Below are 12,467 nucleotides of genomic sequence, written 5' to 3' on the forward strand. Positions count from 1 at the left end.
TAAAGAAGATGTGACGTATATGTGTGTGTACACACACACACACACAATGAAGTATTACATGGCAAACAAAAAGAATGAAGCCTTGCCATTTGCAACAACGTGGATGGAACTAGAGTGTATTATGCTAAGCGAAATAAGTCAGGCAGGGAAAGACAAATATATGATCTCACTCAGATGTGGAATTTAAGAAACAAAACAGATGAATAGAGGGGAACAAAAAGAGAGAGAGGCAAACCATATAACAGACTCTTAACAATAGAGAACACACTGGAGGTTGCTGGAGGCGTGTTTGGTGGGCAAGTGATGGTCTAAATGGGTGACAGGTACTGAGGAAGGCATTTGTTGGGACAAGAACTGGGTGTTATATATAAGTGATGAATCACTAAATTCTACTTCTAAAAGTAATACTACACTCTATTAACCAACTAGAATTTAAATAAAAACTTGAAACAAAAAAAAAATTTAAACTATTACTTAAATTTAGTAGCTGTAGATTTAGGCTGGAATATTTTGTTTCCTTCAGGAATATTTTTATCAAAATGATACTTATTATAAATGAGTTATATTTTCAAAAATAAATAAGTAAATGGGAAAAATAAATCTACTTCTTTGCAATATAATTTAGGTTAAAAAGGACAACAGTCAGGCTTTTTTCCCCTCAGTTAATTGTAAATTATTCCCCTAGAGTAAAAAATCTAAAATTGTACGTAGGTTTTTTTTTTTTTCCCACTAAGAAACCTTGAATTTTAACAGTTAAATTCCTTCCTCTTTTACAGACCCTGTCTTCACTGAACATCATTTGAAACAAATTGATATTTTTGAATCTTGGCAATACTCCGGGGACAACATTACCAGCAATGAAATTTCTTCCAAAAATCCAGAGAATGCAGTGAGAGACTAATCTGGGCTCAGTTAATTATATGTTTGTAAAGCACTCTGCGGGGTGTTTTTTTCCCTCACATATTTATTTTTAACACAAACATATACACTCAGCTGACGGCAGTGCAACCGTGGTCATAGCCTCTAAACTCCATGAGAGTTTATCACCTGCATTTATTTATTGAGCATTCAACAAGTATTTACTGAGCGCCAGCCTGAGACACGCTTGACTCCTACCTTCATGGAGCTTAAATTCTAATAAACGGCGTTCACTGAACTATGTTCCATGCGTTTGTTGTGTTAAATGTTCTACTTCCGTCTTCCCCTTTAAGCCTTTAAGGTCACCATAAGGAAGCGACTATTTATTATTACTGCTTTTATTGTTCTTCTTACTATTTTGTAGACAAGAAGACAGGACTTGGAGGGATGAGCAACTGACCAGAAGTTCGAGGGAGGCAGTGGTGTGTTTAGCTCAAAACTCAAAAATCGTCTTCTTTGTAAGTAGTATTGGCCACATACACAGCATTAGCCAATGAGCTGCAAAAAGTTTTTAGGTGGTGTTTCCGAATGAAGCTCCTTAAGTAGTGCATGCTTCAGCTGGCGGATGCCCTTCTGTCCTTTGGAGTTCTTTGTTCCTTCCGCTGAGATTGGACAAAGGGGTTCATAGTGACCATGAAGAGAAAGACCACAGAGATGGTAAAATGGCGCGGCGTCAGACAGCCCACCTCTGCTGAGGCGCACACCGGGTCATATCACCCCCTTCTGCAGTGTGTCCACACTGCACAGGAACAGAAATCCATCTCTTTGCTTGTTTACAAAGCCCACTGTGAACTGCTTCCTGCCTGCCTCTCTGGGCTCATCCCAACCTGTCTCTTCTCTGTCTCCAGAAACCAACACAGGTGGCCTTCTTTCTGCTCCTAGAATGTGCCAAGCAGGCTCTTCAGGGCCTTCACACCTGCCGCTCAGGACACTCTAGGGTTTCTGCTTCTCCACCTGACCGACCCTTCTGGTCAGGCAGATCTTAGCTCCTTGTCATTACTTCAGAGACGTCCCCTAACCACCTACTCTACGGCAGCCGCCAGTAATTCCCTATCACGACCTAGCCTAACTCTTTGTGCAGGACTTCGGACTGTCATACTTTTTCGTGTCTATTTCCTCCTTGACCTGTGTGTTGTGTCGATCACCTACCGCACTTCCACCAAATATGAACTTTTGTGTCCACTAAGCAACCTCTGGCACATACATAATGCCTAGCATGTAGTCAGAACTCAGGAAACATTTGCCACATCGATGTGTCATGTACCAAACCTCCTCCTAAGAGATATAAAACACTCTAAGTGGAAATCTCTACATTTATCTCATGCAGGTTCTATAATTTGTACTACTGAAAATACTTCAGCATATTTCACTATATAAACCAACATTCCATATTTTCATTTCCTCAATCATCCTTCACTCTGATGACATCAATGCCAGAATAATGAGAAGAAAACTCAGAGCAAGACCAAAAGCAATAAGGTGTCTCAAAATGAAAGACAGATAGATGTCAGACACATGGAAAAAACAATTTTAATCAGGCTTTTGCAGATTTTACTATGGGAAGAATCTCCATTTCTCATCTAATCTATATGTAGTTCCCAATTAATACTGTAACATTTGGGTGACTGAGAAAAATATAGTTTAATTTTTTGCTTCTATAGTTTAAAATGTTGCTTCTTCACCACATCTTGGGTTGAATGGGGGATATGCAGCAAGTTATGGGTTATGAGTTTACTCTGGGGATCTTTCTGAGAAGATAGACACACATCAGAATTATGGATTATGGAACACATTATGTTGGTTTATCCATGATTCCTTCTCAATATAGTGAGGTGGCAAAAGATAGTGGCTAAGAGCACAGGCTCTAAGTCCAAACTGTCTGGATTTGAATTCAGGTTCTGCCACTTATTAGTTGTATGGCCTTAAATATATTACATAACCTCTCTGTGCTTGAGTTTCCCCATCTGTGAAATAAATCAAAAGGATGTTTATCTCATAAGTTGTGTGGAGATTAAAAGAAGTAATACAGGTATTACGGGCTGATTATTGTATACCCTTCAAATTTGAATGTTGAAGCCCTAACCCTCAATATGATGATATCTGAAGATGGGCCTTTAGAAGGTAATTAGAATTAGATAAGGTCATGAGGTGTTAGTGGCTAATAAGAAGAGGAAGAGGTCTCTGTCTCACTCTCTCACTCTCACTCTGTGCATGCACCTAGGAAAGGCCCTGTGAAGACACAGCAATAATCCAGTCATCTGCAAGCAAGGACAAGAGCCTTCAACAGGAATCAAATCTACCAGCACTTTGATCTTGGACTTCTCAGCCTCAAGAGCTATGAGAAATACATGTCTATTATTTAAGCCACTTGTCTGTGGTAATTTGTAATGGTAGCCCAAGCTGACAAAGACAACAAACAGGTCAAGCTTTAGAATGGTGCCCAGCATATAGTAAGCACTCAATAAACATTGTCGATTATAACCATACATAACCGTACCCATAATGAAATATACCAAGATAAAGCACTGTAAAGGAAGAGCTCTCTCAGTTGAAGTAAGAAGCAGTTAAAGCAGCTGGCCTGTGACCTAGTCCTCTCCTGGTTGCCATGGTAATATTGCCGAAGTAAGAAAGAATGCAGGTGACCCAGTCTTATCTTCTTGGAAGCATGGTAAGTAGGTGTCTGAGCAACATCCTGATGATTCATGCTAGGAGGAATATCCACATATTTGGAATACTCTTGACAGTATGTCCCTAGTTCAGGATTGCTTACAGAATGAAGCATGGCTCCCAAGAGAAAATCACCTAATCTATATGCTCCTCAAAAAACGAGCAACACATGGACTTCTTACAGACCTCCTATATTATTCAGGGCCAAAAAGCATGCATCTGGTGAAAGAGAATGTGAGTAGTTACGCAGGTGTCCCAGACTTGTTCCCTTTCTCTTGTGTTTCACAACTGCACATTTCCTGGAAACTATTAGTAAAACAGAATACTGGTAAAATCTCTGACTGGTGTGAGCCCAATTTGACTCTCCAACACTCTGTTGTCACTCAAATTGAAACCAAAGTCAGGACTGTATCTACTAAAGGGCAGAAAGAATTCTAGAATACTTTCAGATGTTTGGAATTCATGGGTGTTATCTCATGTAGTCTTGACAACAACCTTTAATGTAGACATTATCCCATTTTATAGAAAAGGAAACTGAAATTTAGAGACATTGGCTATATTGGAAGAACAATCACTATGTTTAAAGCCATTAAGTCTCTGAGAAGGATTGTGTACGGGCTCCTTGCCCATATCCTCTTACCCTTACCAATTTAAAGCACAATGGCCCAACTTCCAGTTGCTAACACCTGCAATTCTTTGCTTGCAGGCTTTTCCTGGTAGCCTGAGATGGCTAGGTCCATGCCAAAGAAAAGTTGCCCCCGAGGAAGTTAAATAGACAAGTTATTCAAGTCTGTCACATTAGAGAGAGACTGAACTCAACAATAGGGACAGCTGGGGATTTGCAATCAACGAACAGGGTGAAGCAGCCAATGGGTGGAAAACTTCTAAGAGGAACTTAGGTATCAAGAGTGGGGAAGGGGAGCTTGATTAGTTATCAAGGATTAGGGAGTATCCCACTAAATCACCTCAAAAAGATTCTTGCTACAACTGGGCTTAGTGTACCAAGAACAAGTCCTAGTTGAGAAGAAGGTTCAGAGGAGCCTGACTCAAGTTTGGTCAAAGGAGTGCTTGTCACCTCTCCAGGAACAGGCCAGAGAATTAATGGTCACCAGGAGCAACCTGAACAAAGACTGAGGGGTGCAAACGCCTGGGCTCCCTCACCCCACAGGAGTACGCCTTGGAGAAAGGGGCTGTGTCCTGGCTCTCAGATTTGCACAAAGGGATCAAGCTTTAGTTATGCACCCTAGTAAACTGCTAGACAACAAGGTCAACTTTTGATTGCCTGTCTCACTTCCTGCTCCTTGCACATTTCCTGGGGCCAAATTCCAAATCAACTTACTTGCACTCAAATCCTTGTTTCAGGGAACCCAAACCAAAACATGAGTTTATGTATTCTCATTCAACAGAATAAGATCTAAACAACCCCAACAATAAAAAATATATATTAATAGTTTAGCGAAAGATAAATGCTATATTTAAAACAATAGTAATATGAATTTATGCAGTATAATATACTTTTAAAAACATACCCTGCGTTTTATCTCATGAGGTATTTATACCAACTTTGTGAAACAGAGTATTTCCCCAATTTGACAAAGGTATATAAAATGTCGAAAAATTAGAATTTTCAAAACAGGTAGCCATAGCAATTTGCTTTATTGGTTCCCATGGCTACTGTGGCAAATTACCACAAATGCAGTGCTCTGAAACACCACACATTTATTTTCTTAAAGTTATGGAGGTCAGAGATTCAACAAGTGTCACTAGCCAAAATCAAGGTTATCAGTGGAGCTGTCTTCCTTCTAAAGACTCTAGAAAAGAATCCATTTCCTTGCCTTTTGCAACTTCTAGAAGTCACTTACATTCCTTGCCTTGTGGTCCCTTCCTCCATCTTCAAAGTGCATAACTTCAATTCTCCCTCTGTTGTCACATTTCTCTCTTTGACCCTCCCACCTTCCTCTCGTAGGAAAACAGTGAAACCAACTGGATAATCCGGGATTCTTTTACTATCTCAAGGTCCTTAATTTAACCTCATCTGCCAAGTTTCCTTTGTCCTTTAAAGCATTCACAGATTCAGAGGATTAGTTACACGAACATCTTTGGTAGGGATATTATTCTTTCTACCACATAAATACACTATATAGCTTTAAATTAGAAGAGTCGTTTCAGAGACAGAACCAAGCATAATGGAGGCACATATGTGGGGGATATCATGGAACTGGCCAGTGCAGGTACATTAAAGAAAATGAAATTTAACCTTATGTCACCTTAGCTATAGGAATTTACAGCTTTTCTCATAGATCATCAGAGAATGCCAGCCCATCCCCAAATACCAAGCCCGTTCTTGCTGTCTCTAGACTTCCTTTTTCCCCTCACAAATCTACACTGATGCAAATAAGGAAGACTCATGGGCAACCAATCAGCTAGAAAAGCCAAATAACTTCCATATTTACCCCGTAAAACTCCTTACTTTGTGAGCAACTCAGAACTCACTGCTTGTGGAGCCTTGACCTTCTCATCTTACAGACTGAAACTCTTGCAGTAAACTTGTCTTTCTGCTTTATTTTACTTGGTGAACAGAATTTGGTTTTTGACAAAGAGAAGATAACTTACTCCAAGGAATGACATCATAGTTTTATGTGAATCAATCACTGATATTTTTAAAAGACTGACATGTCTCAGAAGTGGGACAAATGCAAACCTTAACTTCCTCCGACATGTATTCAGGTATACGTGAATTGTGTGTACACCTAAATCATATACTTTTTACTTTCCTTGATTTAGTTCTTTATCCTTACTAAAAACTTACGTTTCTTCCTGATCTAGCAAAAAAAAATGTATTCACAATAGCAACACTTTGTTAGCCACATATAAATCAATATTGTAGAACTTGGACTCTTCCAGCCCTCTTTCAATTATAGTTTACTTTTCTCATTACCTGTACTTACTCATCTCTTCAATATCCTTAACCCTTAAAATGGAAAGTCTGACAACCAAAATTATTAGTGCTTTACTCCCATCTCACTTTTATCTTCTCATTATTCTACCACAACTGTCTATAGAAGCTTTATCTGATAGAAATACGTGAGCCACAAATGTGAACCACATATGCAATTTTCGATTTTCCAAGAGTAAAAGAAAAAACACAGATGAAATTAATCCTAATGGTATATTTTATTTAACTCAATATAATCAAAATATTATCATTTCCACATGCAATAACATTATTAATGAGATGTTTTACATTCTTTGTTTCATCGAAATCTTCAAATTCTGGAATGTATTTCACACTTACCGTGTATCTTAGTTGGCTTAGACACTTTTCAAGTGCTCAACAGCTACACGTGGTCAATGGCTACTCTATGGGACAGCGCAGATTTATCTTATCCTATCAGCTCTCACTGAAAGCAAGCACAAAAAAACAATGGTATATCGTATAGCACCCACCACTGCTATATTAGTACGTGGCAGGGCCTCTGGCAGGACCATCCACACAGAGCCCTTGTGTTGCCAAACCAGGGCACCACGTGGTATTTTATGAATCCTAAAATACGCTGCATTCTGCGAGGGTGGCATCTTCCAAAGCACAATTCTGGATCTGACTATGCACAGGCTCAACTTCTAACCAAATCTTCTGAGGCAAAATTCAGAGTATCTAGAGGTGTCTCTGGAAGTAGGTAAAAGTTATAAGGCAGTTATATTCTTCCAAAATTCCTTACTTTTATCTTTCCTATAGCCTTGTCCAAATTTTTGGTCATTAGCAGGTTCCATTTCACTCAAAAACATCTCTGTAATGGATAGAATCTAAGTATTTTATTATTAGTTCCTAAGCACAGCTGGGCCACACTCTCTGTTTATGACACCCCACGATAACTACTGCCTCCGTGGGTTACCACGTGCTGTGGGGGCCCAAGGAATCAGATGACAATGTGCCTGTCATCTGATTGGTCCCTCTGTCAGTCAGGAAGGCTCTTTTCACCAGTGCCGGTGAAATCTGCATAAATTATTGCCTTTTTCAAAACACATCAGAGTTTTGTTTCTTTGTGGTAAATACCTGGTACTATCTGGTTCAATAGTTTTTATACATAAAATACTCGCTGAACAACACTTCCTATTAAGAAAACGAACAAACTAGAAATGCTTATGCACAACAGTTTCTACAAACCATATTAATTTCAGACAATGGGAAACAAACTCTTTTTTCCAGTTTTAAACTTTTTTATTTATCTTTGAGAGACAGAGCGGGGGGCAGGGCAGAGAGGGAGGGAGACACAGAATCCGAAGCAGGCTCCAGGCTCCAAGCTGTCGGCACAGAGCCCGACGTGGGGCTCAAACTCACAAACAGTGAGACTGTGACCTGAGCTGAAATCAAGAGTCAAATCCTTAATTGACTGAGCCTCAGGCGCCCCCTGTGTCTTCCATGTTGAAGAATGCTTCTCATGTTCGGTGAAGCAGGCCCTTGCAACGCTAAGTCCTGAGCACCCATCTTGTGCACCCTGAGGGCTTTAGCATGGGCCCCAACACAGGAGAAGGAACTTGAACTTTTAGTGTTCAGAATAATTGATATGGAAGTCATGTCTTTATGTTAAATCACCCATCTTCAAACTCACAACGGGTCATCCTTCTAGATAATAATTAGGGAGCGTCCCACAGAATCCAACACAAATCCGTGCTGCATATGTACCGAGCACCCCCTTCATATGACAGGCAACACTAGGTCTGGAAGACTCGTGGCAGCAGAAGATGGGCACTGTTTAATATCCCTGGTGCCCTGAAGAATATCCCTGAGTGTTTGGACACACTTAGTGCCCGCCATTAGCAGGCTATGAACACATGTTTACTGAAATAATTCTTTAATTTACCCATACACGGTTCTGCTATTTTTCCTGTGTACCTCTGCACAAGAAAGTAAGAGAAAGCTGGGTAGAAATATCCTATAAGATAGGTTTAGGTGCAAGAATGAGGAGAAAAGACTGCAAAACCAGAGTTTAGCTCTGCAAGGCAATACAACCAAAATAGTACAAGGTAAAACACCCCTAGGTTTGGAATAAATGCTAAGTCTCTCTACATAATTATATTCATTGCAAGTCTAGGCATGCATGTAGGTGTCTTACGATTTAAAATGATAATGTAAAATGTAGCAGAATCAGATATTTTTAAAAGAGAAAACTGGAGAGGTCATTACTTAGTTGATATGACTTGCTCTGAGTACCAGAATCTTGAAATTCTAATTGGTTGAACCCACCTAATCTGGTAGGTTCATTTTTTTTTAACTTTTTTAATGTTTATTTTTGAGAGAGACAGAGAGAGAGAGGGAGGGAGGGAGGGAGACACAGAATCTGAAACAGGCTCCAGGCTCCGAGCTGTCAGCATAGACCCCGACGTGGGGCTCGAACCCACGAACCATGAGATCATGACCTGGGCCAAAGTCAGACGCCCAACTGACTAAGCCACCCAGGTGCCCATTACTAGGTTCTTTAATTCATATATTTAGTAGATACTTAGGGATTTGCTGGGAATGGCAGGACCAGAACATCCATGCATGTGTCTTCTACCCTTAAATTCAAAGCCTTCCCCATACTTTCTCTAAATGCCTGTGTTTGTCTCCATTACAATCTTCCACTTCCACTCCTGCATCTGCTGCCTCATTTCCACCGTTCTGATTTCCATAAAACACATCTGCTGGAGAGAAGGATCTTGTTAATTCACTCTGCTGAAGATTCGCTTGGTTCTCTTGAGAGGAGACACATCACATCAATCAAAGTATCTCTCCCATTTTTGTGACTCTGCTGTCATGCCCCAGTGCCTCCCCCAAAACCCTCTCAACATGTGACCCTGAGACCAAAGGAAAGTCTCCTGGGAAATGCACTGCATTTATCCCCTGAATACTGTTGAATAAAACGCAGTTAGTGTGAGTCTGTGTTATTTGCCCTAGGGTCTGAAGATAATTTCTATTGTCTCCACACTAAAGAAACCATGAAAGTTACGACCAAGAAAATGTAATTGTAGTAAGATCTACATTTCTCTGCATTCAGCCTCCAATCTTCTACGATCCACACTGTTCTCTTCAAGGGAATCTGTGCTTAACTTGGTCCTTGTATCAGGGCCTCCTGACCACATGAAGATTGTCCCCCTCTGAATAAATTTCTCAAAATTCACTTTATGTTCCATATTAGGAAATGATTCTGTAAAGTTCTGCTGCAGGAGGTTGAACAAAATGCTGACAGCTGTCTGTGCTTGTTACCAAAGGAAAGGTTTTGTCTGTCTGTCTACACCCCAGCTCTTTTATTTGACTGTAGTCTGTGCCGTGATGTGGAGTCCCTCCTATGCTGTCACAAAGGGGAACATTGCATTTGTTCCAAAAATAGATTCTTCCCAATGTGGCACTAATAACTTTCTTCATGACACCACTAAGCATCTCTGGATGGTGGGTTTTCAGATGTATTACTATCTAACCATTTAAAACTCCTAGTCATATAGGTTCCCCTTATTTATAACAGCTTATGTGTTTAATCCCAGCATAACATAAGGTTTGAAATCCAATATGGACAAAATATATATTCTTATCATAGGTGCCCTATAACTTGCATTACAAATACTTTTATCCTTGAGAGAGATACAATGCGATTTTAAAGTGAAAAGGAAAATTACCTTATGGGAGTCTATGACTAAATTCAGAGACGTGAAATTGAGAATGTATGGGAATCCCAACATGATGAGCCAAAGTTTAAATTTATTCTATAACAACATAGTAAAAGAAGAATAGGTCAAGTGATCATTCTTAAAACTTAAGATGAAAAATCTTATAAAGCCTCACTTGAGAAAATCCGAAGAATAAAATCACCACTTACAATATCTGTATGACATATATTTCTCTTCGATTTTACTGTAAAGCCCTGTGTCACAGACACTTTTCACCCATCTTTTGAACCCCTCTACCAGCATACTGCCTTACACATACCACCGGACCGGAAACAGTTCTGAATGAACAAATGTGACACATTCTCTTTATCGTGGACCTGAGAGAAGGTCCCTTCTCTTTGTTTATAAACTTAATATTGCAAAATGGACCAAAATTAAAAATCCTACCATGGGAATCCTACCATACTCTTTTGCATTGGGCAAATATTGACTCTACTAGGTGGGAATGTATGTCAGAGAGGTCACAGCTTTACCTTTCAATTCTAATTTTGTGGTTTTGGTGGTAAGAAAAAAACCAGAAAATAATAGTTTGTCCACAGCACAAGAGTACATGTTGGTAGAGAAGTAGTTAATGGTACCATAATTAGCGAACGGCAGCCTGATTGGTCACAGACTAATTGTTGTCTTAACTCATTGTTGAGGTTGCTTTTAACCTCAGTCAGACAGTCCTCGAGACCATAACTTCATACAACATGATGATGTTGATAACACTAATAATAGCTTTCTATACACCAAGATCCTCAATTAAACATATGCTTACACTATTCCTTGTTCTTCCAGAATCACTATGTATCATACTTTGTAATGTTATGTTATTAAACAAAAGATCGCCAAACATTTAAAGTCTTATTTTGTGTGTTCCTTAGTTTTCTGGAGAAAAGTTATTTTTCTCTCATCCATTGATTCCACAGCTCACTACAATTAGAACTACCATAATGGTAGGATGTGGTGGTAGAAATATATGACCTCAGCCTTTGTAATCACCAGCATTGCATTTCCCGAAACAACACTACAGGGTATCAGCGTGGCCGAGCCTCTCTTCTCGGATCTAATGTTTTTTGTGCATCCCTGTCTGAAAGTGCTGACTGCATCATAAGCCTGGCTGCCAACATGAAGCTTGTAAAACAACAGAAGAGAGACAATAAAGCTGCTATTTGTGTTTTACGGAACCGTGTAAAACCAAGAAAACAGCAGAGTATCCAAGGGTTGGGATTGTAAATACTCCCAGTGGTGCTAATCTTTGTCCCCACTCATTATGGCAACACCCCCAAAGCCATTTTCTTTTTTAAGCTGTGCTGTATTTCCAAGAGAAATACGATGAAATCCTGATAGGAATCTGTCTGTGCATATCTAAAACTTCAATTACTCGTCAAACGGATGGCATTCTTTCGATGACTCTCAAGTCACGCTAGTACAATAGTCTACCTGATACCAGGAGAAACGGTTATATGGGATGTTTTAGAAATTAAGCAGATGGCTTAACTAAGTAAGCACTCTCAATTCTAAACTGCTAAAATATTTTTAGTTGTAATGTTTTCCAGGAAGTAGATTTAGCTTTATTTATACCCAGGATGGGTACACAGTACTATAATGCTACAGCTAAGCACTGGGTTAACTTTTAAATGTTTACTTGCTTGAGTGTACGGTAAATAAAGTTGGAAATTTTATCAGCATCTCCCAAAATATCTGCAGGACTTTGAGTAACAGTCATCCTCATGTTAAGTTTTGCTGTGGTGGATGGCTCTACAATCTTCACTGCTCCTCCCACTGAAAGGTAGGGTCTGATTCTCTTCCCCTTGAATGCAGCGTGGACTTGGGAACTTATTTAATGGATATGGTGTTACCTCCTGGGCCTCTGAGGCTGACAGCAAGAAGCGCTGTGACATTCTCAGGCTTCTTGAAAGTCTCTCTGTGTCCCTGAGCAACCATGTAAGAAATCTGGCTAGTTTGAGACCATGTGCTGGCCAGACCACTGTACATGTCTGGTCGACAATCCAGCCGGTTCTAACCTCTCATTAATTCTCCTTAAGTTCTGGAGAGGCCAGACCAGCCTAAGTACCATCTGGGTACCCCCAAGAACTTTCGTTGATAACACACAGAACAGAAGAAACATCCAGCTGAGCCCTGTCCAAATCCCCGACCCACAATTGTGAGATAGAATAGAATGGGGGTTGTCTTAA

General features: G+C 39.9%; 1 long non-coding RNA gene across 2 annotated transcripts in view; it reads right to left on the reverse strand.

The window, feature by feature from the left end:
* Nucleotides 1-12,467, reverse strand: part of LOC122202806 — a 146,323-nt gene that overhangs the window by 93,872 nt on the left and 39,984 nt on the right. Inside the window, exon 4 of one of the 2 annotated variants that reach the window (XR_006194888.1) lies at nt 6,807-6,986. The exons of the other annotated variant lie outside the window; for it this stretch is intronic. This is a non-coding gene — a long non-coding RNA (uncharacterized LOC122202806). Of the gene's footprint in view, nt 1-6,806; nt 6,987-12,467 lie in introns of those variants that run through there. 2 annotated transcript variants of the gene reach the window in all.

This window comes from Panthera leo, chromosome D2, assembly GCF_018350215.1.
Source record: "Panthera leo isolate Ple1 chromosome D2, P.leo_Ple1_pat1.1, whole genome shotgun sequence".
Lineage (NCBI taxonomy): Eukaryota > Metazoa > Chordata > Mammalia > Carnivora > Felidae > Panthera > Panthera leo.